We start from the raw sequence: 27,423 nt of genomic DNA on the forward strand, positions 1-27,423 counted from the left end.
GGCCTAGGAAGGGGAAGACGCGGAGCCGGGGAACACGGGGCAGTGAATGCCCATGCAGAGAGCAGTACGAGGGTTCACTGGTTCGACTGCTGTTTGACGCTGTCGTCGCCGTAGGGCCTGGCTAGCGGTGGGAGTAGTAGGGGGCGATGAGGCCTCAGCAGCAGCACAGCCGACCACTGGAGGCAGGAGCAGGCGGTCTCCCCGGCGCTGGTTTGGGCGGCTGGTGCAAGAAGAGTAGCGATTGAAAAAGCAGCAGGACCGTTCGATTCAAATCCAACGGTTACTACTGCTAGAATCGTTTGTTAACTAAGTTGACAAGCCTTGCGTACGCATCAACTTAGTAGGCCCACAAGTTAGCCTCCCAACCGGTGCGCCCCAGATGTCAATGGGAGGAATATTTTTTTTCCGCGTAATAAGGAGGCAGTTGATTGTGTGCGGCCATGCCAGCGGAGGGAGTAGGGTGGGCCGGGGAAGCCTGCGCGGCATCACAACGGGCCACAAGAGGAGGGAGCAGGCAGTCCCGCCAGCGCTAGTTTAGGCGGCTGGAGCAAGAAGATCAGAGATTGAAGAAGCACGTCGGCCGTTGGATGGACATCCAACAGTCACTGCTGCTAGAATCGTGTGTTCACTGACAAAGCCTTGCGTAAACAAGTTAGCCACGAAATCTATGGAGTGTACAAACCATTTTCTATTATTTTTATAATTTTTACTCATTTTCTAATTCATATGGAATTTATTGTAGCTCGTTTTCCATTTTTAGAATTGCTGGCCATTTTCTGGTCAGTACCAGGGTCAAAAAATTAACTAAATATGTGGGAAATTTTGAAAATTCGCAAATTTTTGCTGGGGAACAAAATATTCTTAATCCAAAAATTAATAGCCATACTAAAACAAATTTAAAAATAAATTAGTACTATGTCATGTTAAATCCAATGAAATACGTATAAGATATTAGTGAAGAACAAAAACAAAAAAAGAAACTTATATCCCATTTGCTATAAATTTTTTGGAATTTTCAACCCCTTTTGATATTACTTTTAACAGACATTGACCATACTCTTAAGCCAAGCCGGAATGCATCCCTCCTCGTCTTGAAAGATTTGCAGCCTAGTAATTCGGAGAAAACAAATAGGTCTAGCTTGGGTATACTTCAAAAAGAAATACTGGGCTACCTATTTTCCGAAGAACTGGTGCATGAGCATTTAGCTTTATTTATTTATTTATTTACTTATTTATGTTTAGGGGACCGTGAGCATGTACCTGGGCTGGATTCATGTGAGAGCCTCCCTTCCAGTTAATTATGGGCTTCTCTATTGGGCCTTCAGCAGTGGGCTGCATGTTATCAACAAGTGGAAAATGTGTTCCATACGAAAAATAGTATGCGCTACGTAGGGTACGGGGCACTAAAGGATCGAACCTGTGCAACGACTTCCAAAACATTGTGTTTGTCGTTCTAACAACACATTTATTCAACCAACAGACGAAATATACTACTGATTGTACATTGAAAACAGCAGCAGCAGCAACCAGGGCTGGGGGTGCAACAGAAGCAGTAAGCAGGCCAGAAGAGTGAAGACGCAGCTCTCTCTTCCAAACCAAACATCAGCCATCATTACAAAAGGGCTACCAAAAAAGAACAAGTGTATGCATCAAACTAAATAAAGATCCTACTACACCAAGTGTACGCATCTAACTAACTGCTCAGTTAGACGTTACTATTTATTAAGCTGTGGAGATTGGCTGACGGCTTGAACCAATGGTGCCTGACGGGGAAACTCCAGCCAGCAGGTCGAAGTCTGATACTTGCGACCCTCTCTCCTACTTTGGGCTGCAGAGCGTGGCGGCACATATCAGGGTATGGTGCATGCAGAGACGCATGGTACGCTGTTACACACAGTTTTGCCTGATGAACGAAACCTGCGCTGCCATCATGATCCTTGCATGGTACTGAGATTGTCCACACGCGAAACAATGAGCTTGATTACCTCTGTGGGGAGGAATTCCAGCCACTCTTTCGGCGGACGCTGCTCGGTTCTGCCATTGTTAGTGCTTGGGTTTCGGACGAGGGGGAGGCGCCTTAGCGGGGATGGAGATTGGACGAGATTATGTGCGGACAAAGATGGAGAAGCGAATATGTGCTGTGGGAAGTGGACAGGTGATGATGACTACAGCACGCGCTTGACTTACGAGACACATACCAGCAGCGTAGGGTCATGTCGATGCCAGACAACTTGCTTGAGTGATCACAGTACTGGTACTCCCTACAGTGCTATGCCCTAACTTGCTTGAGTAGAGTAGTAGAGTAGGACTCTGCTCTACTACTAGCACCGGAGGAGTAGTATATTCTAATCTAAAATAGTTACAAACTTCAATGCGAACCGTGCTCAAAGACCATGAAGGCGTCTCGTCCTCTTCCTCCCTCCCTCTCGCACCGCCCATGAAGGCGCCTCGCCGTATCTGCGCTCCATCTAACCCTGCCATCCAAACATCTTTTTGGTTAGAGTTAGTTCAGAGCTAGTTCAAGGTTAGAATCTAACTCTAACCTCTAACTGAGTTAGAGTATCCAAACAGGGCCCGTGTCTACGTGGTGTTTGGACATGGGCGACAACCTCAACGCCAACGGTGCTGCTCCCGTTGCACCGTATGTGTTTCTGTCCTTCCTGTTCGAAATCGTGGTAGAATTCATGTTTCTACTCTGTATCCTACTACTATGCTAGTCCACATGATTAGTTTCATCTCTGTTATAGCCGTCATGATTTATTTTGTGCTTATTCGGATTAAATCTCGTAGTAACTTGCTCATATATTCAACTGGCGCAACGTCCCCTACAGCCACTCCCGTTTCATGGACGGCCTGGTCGATGCCTCCAAGGAGCCCTTCGTCCACTGCTATGAGTGCCCGATGCCGTTTTGTGGCTCGCCGGCGGACATGGTGCATCACCTCACGGATGCGTGCAGCGGTCACTGCTGGCCCTTGGCGGAGAACATCAAGTACGAGACGTGCTACCCGTTCACCATGCCGGAGTCGCTGGAGGATCACCGCCGCCTGCTAGTCTCGGAGGAGGACGGCAGCGTCTTCCTCTTGATCGTGGGCACCGGCGAGGCCCGCGCAGGCCGCCGCCCCGTCTCTGTAATGTGCGTCAGGGGCGACGCCGCTGACGCTGACACTGACACGAGGCCGATGTACGGGTGCGTGGTCAGTGTTACTACCCCTCCGGGTCGCGTGGGCGGCGACACCGGCCTCATCGAACGGACTTGGACTCTGGGGAGCTGGGACTATCCCGCCAATGTGGACTTGGAAAACCCATGGCATCCTTTACCCGCCGACGCGGTGCACGGGGACTCCAAGGAGGTTCACCTGGACATACGCATTATCAAGTTAAATGTTGATCATTAGTCTTCGCTCAATGTAATCCGCTGTCTAAGCATGTGGAGACTTCCATGCAGGATCTTGCTCTATTGGAGTATCGCGCATGAATAAAAGTGTATCCGTTTATGGTTTAGTCTAGAATCTTCCATGTATGAATTTTTACTACAGTACTGGTGAAAGACTTACGATGAACCATTTCTTACATCTCCTCTGCCCGCTTGCAAGTCATCCTGATTTAATCCCTCCGTCTAGGTGTATAAGGGCATGGTTAATATTACTTAATAGTATAGCCAACTGTTGACTATAAGAAAGTGCCATGTCATCTGTAGCCAACATGTATAACAATCGATACTCAAAAACTAATTCTTACTAGTGTGTATGCACGTGCAATGCACGTCTTAACAGTATGGTGTGATTCCACCAAAAAAATACTTTGAAAAATGAATTCCGAGCAAAAAAAATATTGTTGATGCACACGAAATAGAGTTTAGAAATTTACTAATTGGTAGTACAAAATGCAACTACTGCCTGCGGTCATCCAGAAATTTTCGAAGAATATAAAAAAAAGTACGTGGTGGAACCCACAAATTGTTTACTTCAACTTTAGTTTCTCCTCCAGACCATCTCACATCGGCTCACAACCAACTCTTTTTTTACTCATCACAACCTGAAAATTGTAGCATAGTAGAGGAGGCATAGATCTTCTTTTTAGGAAGGTATGACACGGTGCAGCGATGGTTCCAGAACCAAGTAGATTCAGCTGCAGGCACTGTTCACTGCGAATCCCTCCAATATCAGCCGTTAGATTTAGGAGATGAGTGGCTAGGATTGATGCTCTAGGTGCAATCCAGGACTCGTATACTATATAGTAGTATAGATAGTATAGAAAAGATCATTTCTTGCAAAGCACAATAAGTGTTATTTCTTCACAAGTTTTGGATGCATGTTGAACAGTTGAACGCTTTTGTTTGCAAAAGATACCTTTTTATCTATTTCACCCGGATGTTTGTGAGCTCTAGAGATGAAATAATATCCGAAGAAACCTATCGATACCCGTTACACATGAGATGACCCCCACATCCTTTGTCAAAATAAACAACTCCCCGATCAATGCATTTCACTCTTCGGTGCAACGCACGGGCACCTTACTACTATAGATTAGTACGACCAAAAATTGAACTAACATTATATATAGTACGATAAATGCTGATGCATGTCACCTAAAATTATATCATTCAAAACTATGTTCAAATACGAATCCAACGATATAGTTTTTGTTGACATGCACTAACATTTTGTCAGTTAAATCTTCAGTCAAATTCAATGGGGGACTAATAAACCACGACCGATGTAGTACAAGTGTAGAGGGCGGCGCTGCACGGGAGTCTCACCTCTCACCCCGCTCGTGGCGCGGCAGTAAAGCCGTCATATCACAAAACCCAACCACTCCCAGTAATAAGTGGCCTGGTAAAATAAACGGACAAGCAACCATCACATCCCTCCGTCTTTTTTGCATTTCATCTCTCTGCATTTACTTTCTCCGGTTCATCTCGCACACTCGATCCCTAGCTACTACTCCTAGGGCCAGTTCTTTTGGCGGCTTCCCCAGCTTTTCCCACAAGACTAGTCACAGTGGAGAGTAACAATAAGGCGCCTCACTCATTTATTTGGGCTTCTAAACTACTACTCCGTCCTGGTTTATTCCTCACCATTGTAATTTGTGCTAAATTTTGACCAAAGATTTAACTGGTTTATTCCTCACCATTGTAATCCCTCCGTCTAGGTGTGTAAGTCATCTTACGAAAACCAAATAATCCCAAAACACTTAGGCGCGGTGCATTAACTTCTACCTCGTTTCTTGTTTCTTGACATATCAACCAATAAGAGATAAAGAGTGTGCATGCTTTTAATGACTTGAGATATCAAACACGACATGCAGTGGTTAGTTCATTGCATGCAATACTATTAATTAGCAAATAAACATTAACGTTTCTCGTTTTCTCCTCCTCCTTGGTCACGGTGCACAGCCTAAGAGCAAGTACAATAGAGACTAGTCAGCAGGCTATAGCATCTTCCACATCAGCAAAATCATAGCTGGAGGAGAGAGAAGTGAGAAGAAAGGACCAAGCGGGCGCTTCGCGAGTCGCCGGGCGATAGCACAAGCAACGAGGAAAAGGAGCCTGCATGCAGCCCATGCGAGCGCTACGGCCGGCGTTCAGCTCCCCCCAGCCAATCCTGTCACTTTCCTTTGCCTAGCACAGCATGCATGCATTAAATGTATAGCCAACACTACAACCATTCTACTGTATGAACTTTTTCAAATACAGGCTACAGGTGACATGGCTCTACTATAGAGCCGGCAGCAGGCTTTACTATTAACCTTGCTCTAAGATGACTTACTCACCTAGACGGATGGAGTAGTGCATGTGACATGCACTAACATTTCATTAGTTAAATTTATGATCAAAATTTGACACAGATTACAATGGGGACCAATAAACCAGGACGGAGGTAGTAGTTATGGGATTACTAATCTAGAAGCCTAAAAGAACTGGCCCCTGGTACTCCTACTAGTAGTAGTACTCAAGTTGGAATTCCAATTGCACGGCACAACTTGTTAGGCAAAAAATTCGATACAGGGTGTAGGAAGCGGTTTGGGAATTTGCATGCCTTTCCAACCAGTGAGATACTCCGTACAAAGTACGACAGAGAAATAACCACAGAGAAGGAAGCTAAAAGTAAACAATCAAACGAGCATTTTTGCATTTGTTTTGCATTGAATCGTTTCACAAGCTTGACTAGTGTTGTTTTTCTACTTTTACAAAAACCGCATCGTAATGTTAAAACGTGCATTTGCACGTACATAAGTAATAGTAGTACTCCCTCCGTCTAGGTGTATAAGTCTTCCCTCCTTCTTGGTCACGGTGCACAACCAAAGATGACTTATTGGCCTGGACGGAGGGAGTAGCACAGTCTGCAAGCATATATCGAGAGAGAGACGTGTAGTGCGATAGTATATAGTAAAGTTTGTGCTATATGCACGTACTTGCAAAATGCGTACAAATACACAAGGTTTCTAAACTTTCCCTTTTACATACTTAATTAAGGATGCTAAAAATTCCTGAACATTCGGGATTTATCATTTGCGTCCCAAAACTAATGAGATCGCCTTACGAAACAAAAATTATACACCTAAAAGCCACGGCGCTCGCAGGAGCGCTTGCGGCGCGCCACGAGTGCCCTGGTGCGCGGCCATTTCCCAGCGCGCCGACACAACACCTCTTCCTCAGCCTCGCAACTCGCGAGGTGCTGATTGGCGGCTTGCCGGCGGGCGAGCGCGATCTCACCGGTGTGGTGATCCGGCGCCAATAGGTACTCCTCCTCGCTGGAAGCATGCACCCGGTCCATGTACCGCCAAGCGTAGATGAGGCGCTTGGGCCCGACTGCACTCAGGGCGTCGGCACGGGCATCCTCCGCTACCATCACGTCCCTCGCACGAGCCTTCTGCCAAAGAGCCAATCGCCTGACTCTCTCGGATGCGACAGAGGCCTCCCAGGCAGCTTGTTCCGCGGTGCGCTTATCTTCCTCGACCTTCTTCTCCGCCTCTATTTTGGCGCGCTCTGCTGGAGGCAAAGCCTCCCACAAGGCGACATCCATTTCTTTCCAAAGCTCCTCAAGGCTGGGGGGCTCGGCAGGCGGCGCGGCGTTCTCCTCGTAGCAAGGAGCCGACGCGACCTCCGACGCGCATGCTGGCGAGATTGGGAACGCCGACGCGTCCACCTCGACTTGTCGCAACGAGGAGCAGAACACCGACACGTCCTCCTCGACTAGTGGCGGCGAGGAACGGAACGGCGACGCGTCGCGTCGCGGCGAGGAGCGGAACACCGACGCGTCCTCCTCGACTAGTGGCGGCGAGGAACGGAACGGCGACGCGTCGCGTAGCGGCGAGGAGCGGAACACCGACGCGTCCTCCTCGACTAGTGGCGGCGAGGAACGGAACGGCGACGCGTGACCGTCCGCACAGTGCAACGAGGGGCTCCTAGGGCTTGGGAGGGGCGATGCCATGGTGGTCGATGTGAGAGGGAGGGGGAGGAGATAGCGATGAACGTGAACGTGAGGGGGAGGAGATAGCGATGTCGTGGGAGGCGCAATATTTATAGCGAGCAATGGCACACCTACGTAAGATATGGACTGAGCTGCACTGACTTAACTGCAGGTCCAGTTGCGTCACTGACATGTGGGCCAGACCCCTGTTGGGCCCATATGTCAGTGACCCAATGCACCTGCAGTTAAGTAACAGCTACGTGGGCATATTTGTTGGAGTAAATTACGGGGGAGCGAAGGGGTGGAAATATTGCTGGTCACAACGGATTGGACGAGCGTGGGGGGAGGAGAGTCATGCATGCAGATTTTTTCACACGGGGTGGAGTGGTGGGACCGCCGGAGGGAGAAGGAGAGTTTGGCAGGCATATTGTTTCCACACATGGAGAGGAAAAGATTTGGAGACGAACGGGCTTCCTGCAGGTATGGGGAACGGTGCATAATAAGTCATCTTGCATGCCGGGCTAGGTATAGTCTCAAGTCATTAAAAACATACACGCCCCACACATGTTCATATTTCAAGGTGCACTAAATTATTGCATGCGATGATTAAGGCTGGCCATAATGGTGGTATCTTAGCTGGTATCATGCACACGGGAATAGCAAACATGCTGATGTGGCAAAGAATTAAAGAAGAGAGGGGTAGGGGGTTAGAGTAACTAGTGTTCATGCATGCATCTCGTTTTCCATTCACATTTTACAAGTAAAATTCGTGGACAAACTTTGACCCAAAGTACGATGGGGACTAGTAAACCAGAATGGAGGTAGTAGTTTTTTTAATCAAAGAAGGGTTTCCCCTTCCGATTTTCATTACTGAAAACCAGCATCTAAATCTAAACCATAGTATTTGCCCTAGAACTACCAGGTTCAACATCTCGCAACATAAACCCATACAACCTCCATCGCAAAAAAAACCATACAACCATACGCCAAGGAGGTACGTAGTACTATGAATTCCATTTTCGCTCCATACCAATCGTTCTAAAAACTACTTACTACTTATAACGCGCCATTGAAAATCGGAACTCTTAACCCCGCTAAAAAACGATATTTTAAACGTGGCTACTCGATCTGTGGCAACTGGCGAGCCACCGCGCTCCAAGTCGTTCACCTGTGGTCCCGACCATCAACTCCTACGGATCAAATTATCACGCGAGCTGACTATTCCTACAAAGGTGCTCCACCACGTACCCGGTACCCGCGAATGCAGCAATCGTGCACCTAGGGTTTTAGGGTTTATTTGTTAACGTCGCCTTTACGTAACACTCATGTGTGCGAGACAGCGAGAGGCCGACTGCGTGCGTGCGCCTCTTCTCTTCGTATATGTACTCCACCGTTTGTCTGGTGTCCAAAAAATTATAATAACTACTAGCAATGTGCCAATGCGTTGCCACACGATCAAAGTAGATTAATACATATTCACCGATTTGATAGAAAAAAAGTCTAGTTTTGAAATACGTATATCACTAAAAATATGTTATGTTTCACTCAAAATATATTCCTTTGGCGGTTTTGATGAGATAAGGGAGGAATGTTGTTGGTTTCAAGATTCGAGAAGTGGTATATGTCTAATTTCTACTCTTACTAGCAAGATGCCCGTGCGTTGCACGGAACATCAAGATCTTGTGGGAGAAAAGGATGAACGAGGGAAGGCCTTATCTGCAAATGTGGTGAAGAGTGCGGGTAAATTGCCATATTTTCCTTCCTATCCGTCAGATATAAATCGGACGACCTACATTGCAGGATGGCAGGCCCACCATCATCACCAACTCTATTTTTTATCCCTACTCTTATAAAAAGCATTGTCGGTGATGATCGTGTGCCTGCCATCCTGCAATATAGGCCGTCCGATCTATATCTGACGGATAGGAAGGAAACTATGGCAATTTTGCAAAAAGATACCCACACCCCTCTCCACATTTGCAAATAAGGCCTTCCCTCGTTCATCCTTTTCCCCCACAAGATAAACTACTCATACAAATGCATCTTGATGTTCCGTGCAACGCATGGGCATCTTGCTAGTTGTTGCAAAAAGCCCATGTGTGTGTGAGAGAGAGGGAGAGTGGAGGAGGACGGAGTGCATGTGTGACAAAGACACAAGGAGTGTGTGTGCGATAGGTATCAGCTTAAAATGAGGCGATAGTGTGTGTGTGCACGATCGAGAGGGCGTGTCTCAAGAAGGGAAGAAAAATCTACATAGATACAAGGAGCGGGAGAGAGACATGTATGCGATGGTGGAAGCACGAGTGTGCGGGTGTATAAACCTATCTAGAGGCTAGCTAGTCGATAAATGTTTGTGAGAGAAATACGAGTCGGGGTGCGAAAGCGAGAGTTTTGTGTGTGTGAGAGAGAGACGGTGGTCGGGAAGGGGAGTGGAAGCAGGAGTTGTGTGTGTGTGTGTCTGTGAGAGAGAGAGAGAGGAGACGGTAGTCGGGGTTGTCTGATCGGTAAACAAATGAATAATGTCAGTCTGGGATGGAGACGAAAAGGAGACCGCAACAAATGTTGTGTCTACAGGAGAGAGAGAGAGAGTAATTTTAGTGGTATGAGTCATATGTAGAGACATATAGGGTGTGTGAGAGAATCCCATAGAGAGAAAGACAAAGTGAAAGACGAGTGGAGACTGTGTGTGTGGCGGTGAAAAAGAAAGCTTAGGTACCGAGTGATACCAGAGAACAGTAGAGACGTGAGAGATAATGAAAACCGTGTAATGTATAATGATAGGGAGAGTGTGACACTTCTCAAGGGAGACGTCGAGAGACCATGTTTGCGAGGATAGGAGAAACATGAAGTGAGCGTGCGGGTGAGCTGGAGAAAAGAGAGTGATAGCTACCTGAAGGAGCATGCATGCGAGAGAGATGGGCGTGAAAGGAGTGAACAAAAAAGGGATTCAAATATTTGAATTCGAGATGATGATACATGTAATCCATACTCGAACCAAAATTGATCTATCAAACATGCATACTCATATGAATTCACGCACATCTATGTTATTTAATATGTAGATATTACTGATCCATACATTTTAGTAGAACATAATTTGGTTAAAATTTTTCGAATTCAACCTTAAGATTTCGAGATCGTTGTATTTGTAAATCATATTATACATATAAAGGAGCAGAATTCTTTGTTGTGCTTTTGAAAGTATATATAAAAAATGATGTATATAGAATGTAATTCCAATTGAAAATGGATCCCGCCCGAAAAAAATAGAATACAAACGGGATTCGAATTGAGTTGGCACGGTAAACGTGCACTCTGCAAAATTTGAACGAAGCGGGGAAAGTCGCAGTAACCGCCCGAAACCAAAATCTGCGAGATGGAAATCACTACTGCCTATCCCTGCCACGCAAAGCCTATCTGCTGGATTTCTATAGGTTTCGATAGGGGTAGGTTTGTAATTTCACCCAAACGTGACGTAACCGCCTCTCACCCGGATTCATACACGGTGGGCGCCAAAACACAGTGTGTCCTCGGCCGAAATCGACTCCCTCCCCGATTCATATTCATACACGGTGGGCGCCAAAAACAAACTCTCGTCGGCAAATATTCGGTGTATGCGAGATTACCGTCCTATCCCCAACCGACTAATGTTGCTGTGATGTAGTAGAAATTTGAAACGGGGGCTAAGTTTGTAAATTTCCTCGCATTTGAGACAAGCGCGCCCTGAATACATGGTTCCCCCTTCCTCTCTACCTCCCTTTTCCCCATTCGTACTCCGTGGGCGCCAAAACACCCTCTCCACCCCACCCTCCTCCGTCCGCCGCCGTCCGCCACCCCATCCACCGCCGTCCTCCTCCACCATGCCGGAGCTGATACCCCGACGCCGCCGTCCATTACAAGAGATCGACCTCTCTCATCCACGGCTTCGGACCGGGATCCTTGCATCCCGTCCTCTCGCTTCATCCCCGCCGTCGTCCACCTTGCCGGCGCCGCTCCTACGACCGTCTCGTCCACCGCGCCCCGCCGCCACCGTCTACCCTCCTAGATCTGCTTCCACGCCGCCGACAGCCATCGCTACCACAGCACCGTCAAATTCTCAGCAGATGCGTACACGGCGCCGCACCAGAGGCGGTACTCTTTCGTATCTGCTCAACTTATTTATCGCAGCAAGAAAATAGATCGCCACTGCTTTACTCTGATTTCTTGTCTTGGTTGCGAAGTTGCCTTTGTCCGGTTTGCACCTTCAGATCCGCCATGGCACGCTCAACACTATACTCCCAATGCTTATGGTTTTCCCCTTTTATATTCCACACTAGTTAAATCACAGTAGACTAAATTTCAAAATTGGGTCAGTCGATTTTTCAGAGCTCGCCGGAGTTCGCCGGTGCGATCGAAGGGGCTCGGGTGGTTGTGGGGCCTTGCCGAACGAAGAAAACTCGACGCGGGTGGGGGTTGGGGCGGGGGTGGGGGTGGGGGTGGCGGAGGAACACAGGCGGTGGGGGCCGGTGGTCCGGCCGGCGGCCCGTGCGGTGTTCTGTATGGGAAGAATCAGAGACGAGGAAGAAGAAGGGTTAGGAGACGTAGGATCTTCATCCAACCGCCTGAAATGGTCGAGAGACAGCTGGGAGTTGCATTCTTAATGCGCTCTGGTTCATCATGTGTGGGCACTGCGCAACCAACATTTTATTATCCAAAATCTGCTTGCTCTTCTTTACCATGTTCCTCTTCCGTTCTTCTTTAATATGTACTCTCTCCGTTCCTAAATACAAGTCTTTGTATAGATTCCACCATGGACTACATATGGAGCAAAATGAGTGAATCTACACTCTAAAATGTATCTGGATACATCTGTATGTGATCCATAGTGGAAATCTCTACCAAGACTTATATTTTGGAACGGAGGGAGTATGATAGTAGTACAGTATGTTCCTTGTACTGAAGATGAGCAGGGACATTTGCAGTGTAGAGGTCTATACGGTCGGTTGTGATGGACACTTTGAGCCTCTTTGATTCGTAGGATCTTGTAAACATAGCAATAGGATTTGTAGTGGCCTGCCCACTTGAATCCTATAAGAATAGCAAGGAAATGCGGGGAGATGTGTCGCCTTTGAGAGTTACACTGATATTAACAGTACCGCACCTTCACTTGAAGAGAGCTGGTATCCGAAGCCTTTCTAGCCGTACCAGCAATACTAGCACATATATTCCAGCAAGTTACACTTTGCTGATTTTACTCTGATGCTTAAGGTTTTCCCATTATATCTACACTATGATCTGTGTAGCTACTTTGTGTCGCACTAGCAGCAGTCCACTCTTGAAGCTAAACACTGCAATGACTTACAAAATTGGCACCAAGGCATTGAGTGCCATTCTGGATGCAATGAAACTCATACGCTCCCCACCCGTTGATTCTTGTTTAGAATATGATCCTAATGACTATTCTAACCTCAAGGAGTCAAAGGCAGATGACCTGTCTTGTTCAGCCATCAAGGTGCCTGTTCTAATTTGGCAATGTTTTATTAATTGCAGGTATCTTGCATATGTTGTCTTGCATTCCTTCTACTTTGTTGCACCGCCATCTTCTTAGTTTACTCATCATATATGTCGAGATGCCATGCCCATCCATTATCAATACATATTCGATCTGTCATCATACCATGTTTTTCCACTCAAATGTTGTTCTTGTACATCAGACATCAAAAAGGAAGAGGGTGATTGCCGAACCTGAAGGAGCACCAGCAAAGTCCTTGAAAAACGTGGTGGTGCCGGAGAAATCAGACAGCACCCCACTTATATTGGTTGTACAACCAGTGACACAAAACGTAGGACCGACTCCAGCAGACTGTACCCATACTTCACTAGCCCCACCACACAGGACCTGCACTCTAGCAAAAGGTATACCGATTTCATTTGCCATAGCACCAGCTGTACCACAGAAAAATCCCACTCCAGCAAAAAGTACAGCAAGTCAACCGGCCAAAGACCTATCCCAACTGTAGAGACGGCCAATTCCTGCAGATTGGAACCCCATTCCATTTATTCCCAGTTTAAAAGACAATGCGTTCAATGTTGCTAGGTACTACGTGCATATATTCCCATCATGGGAAGATTATTGTGAAGAGAAACACCATTTTCACATCTTCCTGTCCAACTTACGTGTAAGTGCTATTATTCATGGTTATTATTTTCCTGTTTTCTGCTGATTGAACACATCAATGATTTACATTACATTGTTGTAACTAGGCGAGGGTCAATCTGGATAGTCATGACGAGCAAAGCTTGCTTGTGCTTTTCAAGGAAGCATTGCAGCAGTATTGGTGTTACCTAAGGAAATCACACTTTGATGGCAAGTCTATAAACGAATTTCTGGTGAAGTCTCCTGTGCTAAATTTAGAAGACATTGAATGGAAAAACCTTGTTATGCACTGGTCTCGTTCCCAGGATGAGGTACTGTCTATGAAATCGCATGACAATTTGAACTTCTACTTTTCCGCATGTGCCTTACGGATCTTTTTTGCAGGAAATCTGCTCGAAGAAGAATTCTGGTTTGACAAGAACGACAGGATATCGCAAATATGCTGCTCACTGCTTTGCTCTTGTTAGTACCTGTTGTCCTGTATCACTGTACTTGCATACATACCTGGTTCATTATGTGATAGCAGTATGCATGATAGCTTGCTTATCAATTGTTTCCTCCAAATTATACGATCTGTATGACTGGTTACATTAGTGTAGAATATATCCAATGCCAATTTTTTTAGCTCTGCATTGTTCTTGTAAGTACATGTTGTCCTTTATTAGTGTACTTATAATGATAGGTAGTTGTTCATGTACCATCACTCTGCAGCTTATTTTCCTTTGCCCTCCATTTTCTACACATCAGATCTATATTTACTCTTACCATAAGGTTGGTACTGAAGAAGTTTAGCTATGCATTGCTCTTGGCTGTACCTTTTGCCAATATCGCTGCACTTACATTTATAGCTACTTGGTTATGTAGCATCACTCTTCATCTTATCTTAAATATTCTTCATTTTTTCGTATATTATCACATCTATATTTACTCTTAACAAAATGTAGAATAAAGGCAATGCTTTTGAAGAAGATTCTGTGGTAAACTTCTTGAATTGCCCCCCCCCCATCAGCATGGACAAGGCCTTTATAGAGCATGTCTTCACCAATAATGTAATTTTGTCCATCTCAAGTATTCAAACTTTGTTGTATATATTTGGTTAGGCATGACTGCAACAGCTATTTATTTTTGGTGTTTGCATAAAATTTCTTGTTTAAAGTTTATTATGTAGTTCATAAACAAAAGTTTGTCCTTTCTCAATTTAAGTTTTCAGTTGTACAACCAAGTTCCTTCTTCATACCATGTAAATTAAACTATACAGAGCAAGGGATCTTCTTTTGCACTGCATGTATGCTTCTGTTCTTCATCCGTAATCTAGTGGTGTGGTGAACCTACCCACTACAGCACAATGTCATATTCTGCAATGTCTTAACTATGAACAATGTCATATCATTCTACTATTATTTAAACCATCTCTTTATTTGCCAGTCTGAAATGGTATAAATTGACAACACACTAACCATTGATACTTATGAGTTCTTGATCTGTAATCCAGTGGTGTCGTGAAGCTGCCAACTCCTTCACAATTTCATTTCCTGCCATGTCTTGACCTGAACAATACCATGTTGTGTTAATGCAATTTTAAACTGTGTCACTTTATTCGTTAGTAAGAAATGTGATGAATTGTCAGCACTGATACTTTTATGTGCAAAACCTGTCATTTGTCTGCTTGTTTATCTTTCAGAGTGAGGAAGATATAAGTGTTGAACAAGCGCAATCTCATCATCTTGCTCAGCTGCTTGCGCTGCAGCTCCCCAGCAGGGCTAACCTTTCTTGAACTCTATTGAAGTGCTGTCGGTTTTGTATATTATTTTGTCGGCATGTTTATTTGCACGGGTGGCGATCTTTGATACCCAATGTATGTAATTTGCTGTCTACTTGTGCTTTATTATCATAGTGGCGAACTTTGATGCCCAGTGGATGTAATATGCCGTAATTTCTTTATTGTATAGTCTAGGTTTTTTCTTATTGATGATGCTGTAGTTATTTTACTGTATATATATATATCCTGTCTTCGTAGTAAACCGGCCAAACCATAAAATTACGGTGCATAATCGGGCCGTCATGCAATCACGATGTAGGTTGGGCCTGAAACGTGCCGAACAGCTCACGGGCCGACAGCAACCCGAAATGAACCCCGGCCCATGATTGTGCGAATCAAATAGCGGGCTTTTAACAGGCCAAAATTGTATCGGTCCTTGTTTGGCCCAATCAGATATCGGCTGCGAGCAGGACGGATGCAAACTGGGCCGTAGTTAGGCCCAACTATATGATGGGCTTTTAATAGGCTGAAATTAATATAGGGCCGAAATGTTAAACGGGCCCTTAACAGGCCAAAACTTATATCAGGCCGAATTACTAAGTGGGCCTTTAGCAAGTGGGCCCAAAAGCACAATGTCCAGTTGACAGGCTGAATCTGATATGGGCCATAATTGAGCCCAAAGCCTCTTAAATGGTCGGACCTGGTCTGGGCCGTAATTTGGCCCAGAACATGGTAGGCTTTTAATGGGCCGGATCTCATATGGGCCACTATTAGGCCCGGAGCGTGGCAGGCCACTAATGGACCTGATCAAATATGGGCCGGCATTTGGCCCAAAACATGGCAGTCAGTTAATGGGCCGACCTACTAGGGTCCTCAAAATCTTGTGGGCCTACAGCTGGGCCGACCCATTAATGTCGGTGAAATCTCGTGGGCCTTTAGCTGGGCTGGCCCATTATGATCTGCAAGAATCTTGTGGGCCTTTACCTGGGCCGGCCCATTATGACACACAAAAATCTTGTGGGCATTTACCTAGGCCGGCCCATTATGGCCCGCAAAATCTTGTGGGCCTTTAGCTGGGCCAGCCCATTATGGTCCGCAAAATCTCGTGGGCCTTTAGCTGGGCCAGCCCATTATGGTCCGCAAAATCTTGTGGGCCTTCAGTTGGGCCGGCCCATTTAAACTTGATGGGTCGGTCCACGTGTCAACATATCATAGGCGCGTCTCGCCCATTGGATGAGTGACACCTGTACCAATGCGGACTTGACACGTGTCTCCTCCAGCCAATGATGATTTTACACGTGGAAAATCCCCATTGGTCGGGGCTGTTAACGGGTTATCGGACCCAAAACCCGACCCGACAACTTAACGGCGTTCCATTACGGTGGATGCCACGTGTCGGTCACCCGTGACGAAAGCACTTCTGTGACGCGTGATTTATCGTCATGGAAGTGGACACTTCCGTGATGATAATTTTGGTAATGTCATGGAACACTTCTACGACAGCACATGTATGACTATCGAGATTCTGTCATAAATTTGTCATGGATGTACAAGCATGACAAAAAACGCGACCTACTGTGACAAACACATATCATCACGGAAGAGTTTTTTTGTAGTGCACCTTACTACCCTTTCCTACCCATAAGCTTAAATAGTCTTGATCTCGCGGGTGTGAGATTGATGAGTCCTTGTGACTCACGGTTACTTCCAAACAGTTGCAGGTGCCGATGATACCAGTGCAGTTGACACAACCGAGCTCAAGTGGGAGCTCGATGAAGATTGTGCTCGCTATTATGTTTCCTTTCCAGTAGTGGAGCCCAGTTGGAGCAATCGGGGATCTAGCATTTGGGTTGGTCTTTCTTTATTTTGGTTCCGTAGTCGGACCTTTGTTTGTACCTTGGATTATGTATGGATTATTTATGTATTGTGTGAAGTGGAGTTTGTAAGCCGACTCTTTATCCCTTTCTTATTCAGTACATGGGATGTGTAAAGATTACCCCTCTTGCGACAGACCTACCATGCGGCTATGCCTCTAAATCGTGCCCCGACACGTGGGAGATATTGTAACATCTTTTACAATTATTACCTAAGCATCTATGCATTTTGTTTGAATTGAGTGGCACTTGGAAATTTCAAAGGCAGTTGAGTTTCTTTTTGTGAATTTGAACGTGATTTGGCATTGAAATTTATTTCAAAAAATACCTGACAAATACTTGAGCAAAAGTATGAGAGGAGTAAACATGACACTCCAAAGAAAAATGTCAGAAGAAAATATTGCCAAAAAAGTTTGAATTCAAATTTGATTTTATTTGGAATTTCCAGAAAATGTTTTTTTTAGTTTCTGTTTTGCCTCTGAAAAAGTGTCCACGTTGTAGGATTTATTTTTCTGATTTTATTGATATATATGTCCTATATAAAAATATTATAGTTTTCTCTTATTTTAGTTTTTTCTTTCTGCCTTAATTCAAAAAAAGAGGAAAAGCCCCCCGAGCTGGCCAGGCCGACGACCTAGCCAGTGAGGCCGCAGCCCAGCCAGCACCGAGCCGCCAGCCCAGCATAGCGCCCGCACCCGAATCCTCTCCCGACCGGTCGCCCGATCCCTCTTCCCTCTCTCCCTCTCACTGACGCGGGACCCGCCCTCATCCCCAACCCCTCGCTCACGAAACCGAACCAGAGCACGTGCAGAGCGCGCCGCGGTTTCGATCTTCCTGGGATCGTGATCCCGAGTCGACCCCTCCTCCAAGACTTTGCCCTATATAAACCCATCGGCCTCCTCTCTCGATCCCCCTAAAACCCTACTCCAAAACCCACCACAGCCACCGCCGTCGCCAAACGCATCTCGCCGCCGCCGCCTCGGTTCGCCACCGCTTCTGCCACCAGTGAGCATCTCCCTTGCTTCCAAGCCACACCAACCGAACCCCCTCTTTGTTCCCCACCTCTTTGACATCCTTTTATCGCCCAGGAACGACCGAAGCCACCGCCCCGAGCATCACCGCCCGCCGTCGGAGTTGTAGAGCACCAGGATCCCCGCCGAGCTCATCCCACTCGCCTCCGTCATCTTCGACCATCACTGAGACCACCCCCATGACGCCCTCGCTCTACCGCATCGCCCCGACGCCACTGTCTTCTTCCCTGACGACCGGAGCCGCCGCACCGCCAACGCCCGAGCCGTCGTCGTTGTCTCCATTCGTCGTCGCCGATGCTGTAAGCCCGAGCTCCCCTCCACCGTTAGATCTCGCATGTATGGCTTAGATTAGACTAGCGAAGGGTTAGGTTTTTATTTATTAGATCGGTTTTGTACGGTTTAGTTTACGGCTTATTTCCGGTCTAGTTACCTGGTTTAGTTAGACCGGCCCGATCGGTTTTTTTTCAATTGATCGAACCTGTCGGTTATTTCTGTTTAGCCGCGGACGCGTTTTAGTTGGTTTTCGCCTGAGCGTTAGATAGGCCCAGTAGCGCCTGTTTTGTTTTTAGTTTCATTTTTAGTTTCTGTTTTTAAAACAGAATAGTTCTGTTCTTGAAAAATCTATATCTTCTAGGTTATTTATTATTTTTAGTTGATTCTTTTTTGTTAGTTTACAATTTCCTATAGTTTCTGTAGAAAATAGATTCCGCCATGTTTAAGTTTATAAAAATAGTTTATATTAGTTTTAGTCAGATTAGTATTTCTGTTATAATTTGAGTTAGGATTATTCTTTTTGTCACTACTTTGTTTTGACCTTGCCTAATAGTAGGAATTTATTTGGGTATTTTTAGTCTTTATTAAAAATAGTTTTACTCAAAAACATCTTTTCTAGTTTTTTTGCTTGCTGCTGTTTTCTGTTATTCTAGTTAATTTAGGATGTTATTTCACCTCTGTTATAATTTATTTTAGATTAGTTTCTATAGTTACAGAGGGTGAACTTTTATTTACAGAAAAATAAAATGTTTTTTCTTGCTAGTTGTTGGTTTGGAGTTCTTCGAGTTTTCTTTGGTTTTGGTTTGAGTGCTTGTGTGATTTCCTTTAGCTTGCTGTTATGATATTTAGTGGAATATTTATTTGTTCTATTGTTTGACTCGATATAATTTCCGGAGTGCGAAGCTTGCTATCTCGAGTCACTAGCGTTTGAAGACCGTCAGCCAGGCAAGTCATTTGATCATGTTTTACAATACCTATGATTTTGTTGCATTAGAATTATTCCTCCCCACCATGCATGCAGTAGGAGAATTTTAATTTATGTTCTTGAGTAGTATCATGAGGTAGGATGAACCCAATTCCCCTTGTTACTATTGCCCGAGATGATGTAGTTCATTTTGCTATGCTCGTAGACGGGGTTAGTTGAGAGATTCATAAGGGAGATGTGAGAGTCAAGTTGATGACAACCCCATGACTTCAAGCTCAAGATGGACTTCAAATTCACTACTGGGTGGAGGACGGTTGACGGGCACCCTGGACGAACCAGCGGATGGCCGGGATGCATGGAGAAGCGCCATGACATCTTGCGGAAAGCTTCACCCAGCCAAGAAGAGACGGATGGATACCCCTTGACCAAAAGCTTACCTGTGCAGCCGCAAGCAATTATGGGCTCTGGCTGGGTTGACCTTAGGCGTGACTCTGGACGGACGGTGCCAGCAGATGTAAAAGAACGGTAGGACATGGATGGGCACCGGCAGTGCCCAGAGAAGCTCTACGGAAGACCCTGTTTCACTCATCACGTTTTCAAACACCATGCAGTGCGAGGACATAAAGGAGGGAACGAATCTTGAGGGTAAAGTGCACAAGACTCTGCAGAGTAACAACCTAATCGATTAACCGTGTCCCCGATTACGGACATTTGAGCCTCTGGAATTGGAGTATTTCGGAAATCTCAACACCGAGCAAATAAATTAATTGATGGGTTATTAATAATTTTTGGGTATGAGACACTGTTTGGCGGAACCATCTCATTAACAACCAACATTTTGTAGTAATTGCAAGTAAGTCCTTTGTTGTATGGAAAAACTGGCTTTTTCACAAAAACATAAAACCTAGAGCCCCATAGCCAAATTGCATATAGTGTTAGCATTATTATTGTTTTTCTCTCTATAACTTGCCGGCATATTCAAAATGTTGACCTACATGGCTGCAACGTCTTATGTTGCAGAGGAGTTTTCCGACCAGGAGTGAGGCTACGATCTACGCTTGGTGATTGCCCTATGGAGTCTGATGGACTCGCTATTCGTCTACGCTTCCGCAACTTTATTTAGTTTATTTCTCATGAGTTGGCCTTCGGCCGAATTTATTATGATGTAATAAAGCCTCGATATGAGAATCGTGTAATAAATTCAGGTGTGATTGAACTTTGAATCTTTTCATCAATGTACTGTGTGTTCCAGCATGATCTTGGGATGGTACAGCTACACAGAGACTTGACCGATATTGGGTCGGGTCGTTACAGATATAGCCACACCGTGGGTGTTACAAGTTGGTATCAGAGCCATCCCCGACTTAGGAGCCCCCTACTTGATCGAATCGCTGACGTTGTTGAGTCTAGAACAAAATGTTTTGAGTCTCAGGATTATATATATCAGAGAGTAGGATTATTTTTACTCCTCAGTCCCTTCATTGCTCTAGTGAGGCCTCCTAACGTAGAAGTTTTGACTCTTCTCTCCTCAAATTTCACGATTTTTTTAGGATCACACGGGTATCTTGGAATCGTTTCGATAGTCTTGTGATGAGAACATTGTTCTTGGTACCTCCTGACATTTAGGGGTTGTGGAAGTGTCCCAGGGAGTTGAGCTTCGAGGTGTTGTCGTCACAATTTTATCGTTGTAGTTCTGGAATACCTGAGTTTCCCCGACATCGAAAATCTCTTTTATGCAGTTGTTGGTGAGATAACCTCGACAGCACCCAGTACTGGGGGGGGGGGAGTTCGGGATTATTGCCATAAGTCGTATAACGGATGCTTTTCGAAGGTTGAGGTACATGATTTCCGAAGGTTTCTTGGTTATGTGTTGAAGGATGGATACAACTGGATGTAGGGATTGTTAGTTTGGGTGAGATATTATGCTTCCCCTGTATCCCCAACACCTGATTGCATAACCAGAAAGTTTCAGGAGTTTATAAGTGGGAATTCAAGTATCATGTAGGGTATCCTTCCAACAGACACATGATACGATATGGGGTCTATCATATGTTTGTTCCAGCTTATTTTGCATGCCAATCCTTTGTTTTTGGTTTTCAGTTGTGGTATTCGAGTTGCTTCAATGTCAAGTGTTGATTCCATACCTTCTCCTAAGAGGTGTTCTCATACTGCTATGTGAATACCAATCCTTCATGATAATCGAAATTGTCATGTCAATTCTTTTCCATCCGAAGTGTTCCTCTTCAAGTGGATCCAATCATTTTCAACAGCCGCAAGATCCAATCTCAGTTTTTATCAACGGTGTTCATTTCATCCGTCCCAAGTTGCCTTTGTTTTTATCGCCAACCCACCCCTTTTTCTTCAAGGATTCAGATTTTGTAATCATGTATCCTTTTATTTGTGAGAAGTCTCTTCAGTCTTTTCTTTCAATGTTCTTACCCGGTGATTCTCATGAAGATACTAACAAATCTTCAAGTTCATCATTCTTCGTTTCTTCTCTCTGGTGGATTCAATCCAAGAATTCGGTGTTAATCTTATCCCTTTCCTCATTTCACAATGTTTCCTCATACCGGCGCACTTCTTAATCGCTCATCTCTTTCTATTCATATCTGAAGTGCTCAAGATATCTCGAAGATTCGTGTTTCCACTCTGCATTCGTTCAAGTTCTTTTGAGGATGTTGTCTCATTCAAGCCATTTAAATCAACATGTGCAATCTCACCTTCAAGTAATCGTTCAACGGTGTTTCTTTTGAGTGGGCCCTAACACACATGTCTTTTCCCAGGATCTTACCTGACTCTTCTAATCTTCCCGGAGTTACTCTCAAATTCTTTTCCAAGTTTGACGTAAGAATGAATTATCATCAGCCATATGTCTTTCTCCAAGATCTTTCAAATCATTTTCATCGTTGGCTCAACTTCTTCATTTTTCATTCTCCCGGAGTATCTCAATAATTCGTGGTGGTGTTTCTCATCGTCGTTCTCTGCATTTGTAAATTGAAGAAGATATTTTATCTAACTCTTGCTCCATTCTCTTGAAGATTCATGGTTCTAGCTTGATGCCATCCTCTCATAAGTGTTTTCGATTGTGAGATTTCTTTTCACAAATACGGAGCAATTCAGGAGTCTTTTCAGTTTGATTCTCCGGAGCCCATCATCTCAGAATTATTCATTCTAGCTTTAATCTCTCATTCTCTAAATCTTACCGGTGCATCGCTCAAGTATTCTCTAATTAGCTCGTGATCTATTCGTTCTCATGTATCTAAATTTCGTCAAGTATCTTCATTCATTTTCCAATTCTTCCCGGTGAATTGTGCCTTTGCTACGTTCATTTTCAATTCGTATGATGGTTTGTTCAAGATTTCTCTTCCTTTGTTTTCATATCAATTTATTCGTTGTTTCAATCCTACCGGTGGTTCATTGAATACCTTCTCAAGTTTTCGCTATATCGCTCTTTAATCCTTTTCAACGAGAATAAGTAGTGTGCCAAATCCATTGCTTGTCATCAACCTAAATTGTTGAAGGATACGCATAACATAATTCTTATTCTTGTTTCTTCCAAGTGATCTAATTCCTTATTCCGAAGGTTCATCAAAATTCTTGATTTCATTTGTTCATCTTTCTTTCTGGAGTTCCAAGTTTTTCTCGGTTATATCATCGTGAAGTTCCATCTAAATCATTGCAAGGCTTCACCTTATGTTTCCAACTTCTCTTTCTTTTTATCATCCTTTAATTACCGGAGTTCTTCATGGAGGCTACATGGTGGTTCGTCAAGGATTCTTTTCATTCTTCATTTGTTCTCCAAGATTTTCTCTCGAAATTAAGATCCGCCAAGCTATACTCTGAAATAAACATGTTGTTCAACACATGTATTGTTTTGAGGAGTTCAAGTATTCCTCATCTTGCATTCCGAAGTGCAATTCTTCCTACATTATCTTTTGAGGTGGTGTTATGTCACTCTTGACAATTTCCTTCATGTTTCACGATTCACAAGTTGTCAGGAATGAGATAATTAAATCCATTAATTACTTTGTTGGAGTATCTTGGTATAGATTTCACTGAAAGCCTTCCATTGGGAATGTTGCTATTGTGGTGCTTACCAATGATCCAATCTTCTCCTTCCTATCTCAGTGAAGAAGTTTTTCATCTATTCTTTCTCCCGAAGGCTTTGTGATGTTGCTCTTTTTAATCATCATCTCGAATTGTGAGGATCATGTTCTTTCCTTTGCTTATCCATTCAACCGGAGTGTTGTCGTAATTAATCCTTATCGTTCCTTGTACATCTCTTTTCAACCGGAGTGCTGTCCGAATTTGTTCTTCCATGTTCCTCTTTTCTAACGGAGTGTTTTCAACTTTGTTCATCTTCGTTGTATTCTTTCTTTCAATTTGTTTAACCTCTCAAGGTTCGTGGTTTCACTCGTTTGTCAAAGAAGCAACTTTGTTTTACCTCTTCCTCTTCCGCTTCTCTCCGGTGCCGTCCTAGATCTCGGGACGAGATCTTCTGTTAGTGGAGGAGAGTTGTAACGCCTCGAGACCGATGCTTCAGTTGCCCTTCCTTTTATTTTAGTAGTTGATGCGTGTTTATTATGTTTGTTGTATTATCATAATTATTTTTGCATATTTCATTCCTATATGTCTATGCCATGATCATGTTGAATGCCTTTGTCATATTTTGCATTGCATCATGATCATCTTGCTTGTTATTGCATGTGCATTTTATTTGTGTATGTCTTGGTGTGATCTCTTTCTCTTCATCTCCATTGCTGTTAGCATCTTCACCCTTCAAGTTAGTCCATCTCCAAGCAAACCCCATCTCCTTCTTCCTTTCTTCTAAATTCTAGCCATTTACTCGAGTGACATTTTTTCCTGCCTCAAATAATGTTCACTCTTTCCCTGTAAATCCAACACGTTTCATTTAACTTTTCTGTCAAGTTTCAGCTCTTTTGAAGAAGATTTGGTTCGCTTCAAAAATGACTCAAGTTTGAAGTTAATTCAAACTTGGTTTCTTTTTCTACCTCTAAAAATGGCCAAAGCAATTTATTCAAATAGTGCATATCTCCAGGAGCTCATTTTAATTCTCATCCTTGCTTCTACCTTCTCCATGCTCTCTGTTCTTTTCTATAATTATTTCCTGTCTGAAGGAATTCAGAAAAAGGGCAGCAGCAGCTCAGCGCAGCAGAGAGCAGGCCGAGCAGTGCGCAGCCCAGCAGACCCGCAGCCTTCTAAGGCCCAGCCGAACCACCCACCGGCCACTTATGCCTGCCAGGCCGGCCCATTTGCCTAAGGCCCACCTAACCCTCTAAACCTAGCCCGACCGGTCCTCATCTCTCTCTCGCTCGATCTCTCCATCATTCTCCTCCCTCGTGCCGCCACTCACGCATCGCCAGGGAAGGAGAGCCCCTCGCTTGTCTTCCTCCAAACCACGTCGTCCTCCGCTCCTTTCTCCTTCCTCCGGCGTGTCTCCTCTGCTCCCAAGGCCATGGCCTTGCCAGCCGGCCATCAGAGTCGCCGCCCTGCTCCAGGCCTCGTCCTCGTCGGACTCCGCCGCCCCCAGGACAGCTCCTCCGGCCTCCCCGTCCTATGCTTCGCCTTCTGGCGCCCCTGCCTTCTACGCCCACGCCGTCCTCCACCAGCAGCGTCGCCACCCCGCCGGACCTCGTTCCTCAGCCTGCAGCCATGGCCCCCTCGCAAGCTTCCTCCGACGCCTTGCCTCACCTCCTGCCTCTCGTGTGCCTCGCTGGGCGCATGTGTGCCCGCGTCCAGCGCCTCCCGCTCCCTCCGCATGGCCTCCTCGACGTGGTCGAGCCCGACCACGACCCTCTCCACGCGCCACAGAGGTCTCACCTCCTCCCTGTGGCATCCCGCGCCCGACGTCCATGGCCTCTCCAGCCTCCAAAAGCTCGGCTTCCCTTGCTCCACGCCAAGGCCGATGCCGGCTCCACTTCGTCTTGCTACTGCTCCGCCATCGACCTCCTGTTGCTGCAGCACCCTCTCCATCGTGCACTGTGGCTGTGCTATTTCTTCTCTCTCAAGGTCTAGGATACGCCAAGACCAAACGTTTTGTTTTCGCCAAGTTCCATCAAACCGACCGTGTACGTCTACCATCGTCGTGGTTTTGTTTTCATCAAGTTCGACTACAGCACGAAGATGTGTACAACTACGCGGATTCGCGGAGTACAACTACACATGGGACCCGTCAAGTTCTTCTACGTGCGTGTACGACTACACATCCGAGATGCGTCTAGTACCTCTACGGGAGACCCGAACGTCTACGAACCGTGTACGACGACCGTTGCCAAAGACCGTCCAGTGAACAACTACCCTCACTGTTGGGGATATGACTACTGGAGGTAAACCGGCTAGGAGTGGCCGGGTTAACTCCATGAATATAGAAACCCATGAAGATGTGAGGATGGTGGCGCTTTACGAAGGCCCAAGGCCCAAAGGCGAGTTAAAGCCTATAGATGTAAACCGACTCTTTCATCTAACTTGTATTGTAAGTTAGAAGGAATAGAGACCGAGTCGGACGCGTTTATGATCCGGGCTCGGGACTCTGTAAACCGGCGGGCATCGGCCTATGTATATAAAAGGACGACCCGCCGGCGGTTGAGGGACGACAGACAACAACTCGAGAGCCAGGCAAACCGGATTTGCTCTCTGGTCATCGAAACCCTAGCAATACCAATCACAACTAGACGTAGGCTTTTACTTTCATCGAAGGGGCCGAACTAGTATAAAATCCCTTGTGTCCCTTGTCCGGTTTAACCCCTTTAAGCTAACCCGTAGTGATGGCTCCATGACTAAGTCCTTTCATGAGGACATCTGCCATGACAAACCCACGATAGTTGGCGCCCACCGTGGGGCTATCGCACGATGGTTTCGAGTTCTTGAAGGGCAGCTTCGAAGGACTCAAGGGATACATTGTGGGCCGGATGACAAAGATTCGTCGCGGCAAGCTCTACATCGATGACGCAGGATGGGGTCCCGAGGCCGGTTCAATCGAATACGGGTACCGGGTCCCCTTTGGTGGGATTCACGTCTTCATCGGCAAGATCGGCGAACCGAGCCCTGAGACGGACACCTGCACCGACATCATCGAGACGGCTCAGCGTGTTTCCCCACCCCGGTTCAGCCTGCAGCAAGGCATGTTTTCTTAGGTGTCATCCATGGAGCGGAGTATGAGGATGGACCGGCATCTGGTAGAGAAACCGTTGTCTGTTCTGATGACGAGTCTTTGACTGGAGAGACCGAGTTGCTGTATCAGCTGCAGGACGGCCGGATTAGCGGATGTTCCGATGGCAACAGTATTCCGGACCCCCTCGATCTTCCAAACCGGGTCGCTGTCTTCATGGCCAGAACACAACCAGCGCAGCACTCTTCTACCGCTGCGGCGATGTTCTCCGGTTCAGCAACAACAACGCCAGCAGGAGCAGGGGGCTCTGCACCGCCTCCTGCTCAGGTTTTGTCTGATTTGTTCGACGCTTTGGCAACATTGATGGACGCGGAGGTGGACGTGGCAGCCCGAGATGAGCACAACGTGGAGATTGCAAAGGTGAAAGATCAGATAACTCAGGCTAAAGCGGACCTGGCAGCAGAGAACGCCAGGATGGCTACAGAACGGGCCGAGTTGGAAGCTCAGGCCTACCGGCTTAGGTTGGACCAGAATGCCTCAGATGAGGTCATGAGAAGAAGATACCGGTCGCACCTCCCGCCGGGTTATGAGCCAAGAAATCTCTTCAACACGCCAGGAGCCGGAACCAGTAACCAGCCAGTGGTAAACCAGACGGAGGCGCCGGGAACAGGAGCGCCAGTTCAGCCGCGCACGATGGACCCGCCTCGTCAGAACAACATTGTACCGCAGTATGTTCCGACGCTCCTGGGGCATTACTCCAACCCGTTGGACGACATTGTGGTCGCTGCTTCATGATTAGCAGCACTCCCAGCTGACGGCGAGTCACCAGTGGCGATTGAGACACGACGGGCCAGAGAGCTCCTTCAAATAGCTTTAAACCAGC

The sequence above is a fragment of the Triticum aestivum genome, chromosome 2A (genome assembly GCF_018294505.1).
Source record: "Triticum aestivum cultivar Chinese Spring chromosome 2A, IWGSC CS RefSeq v2.1, whole genome shotgun sequence".
NCBI lineage: Eukaryota > Viridiplantae > Streptophyta > Magnoliopsida > Poales > Poaceae > Triticum > Triticum aestivum.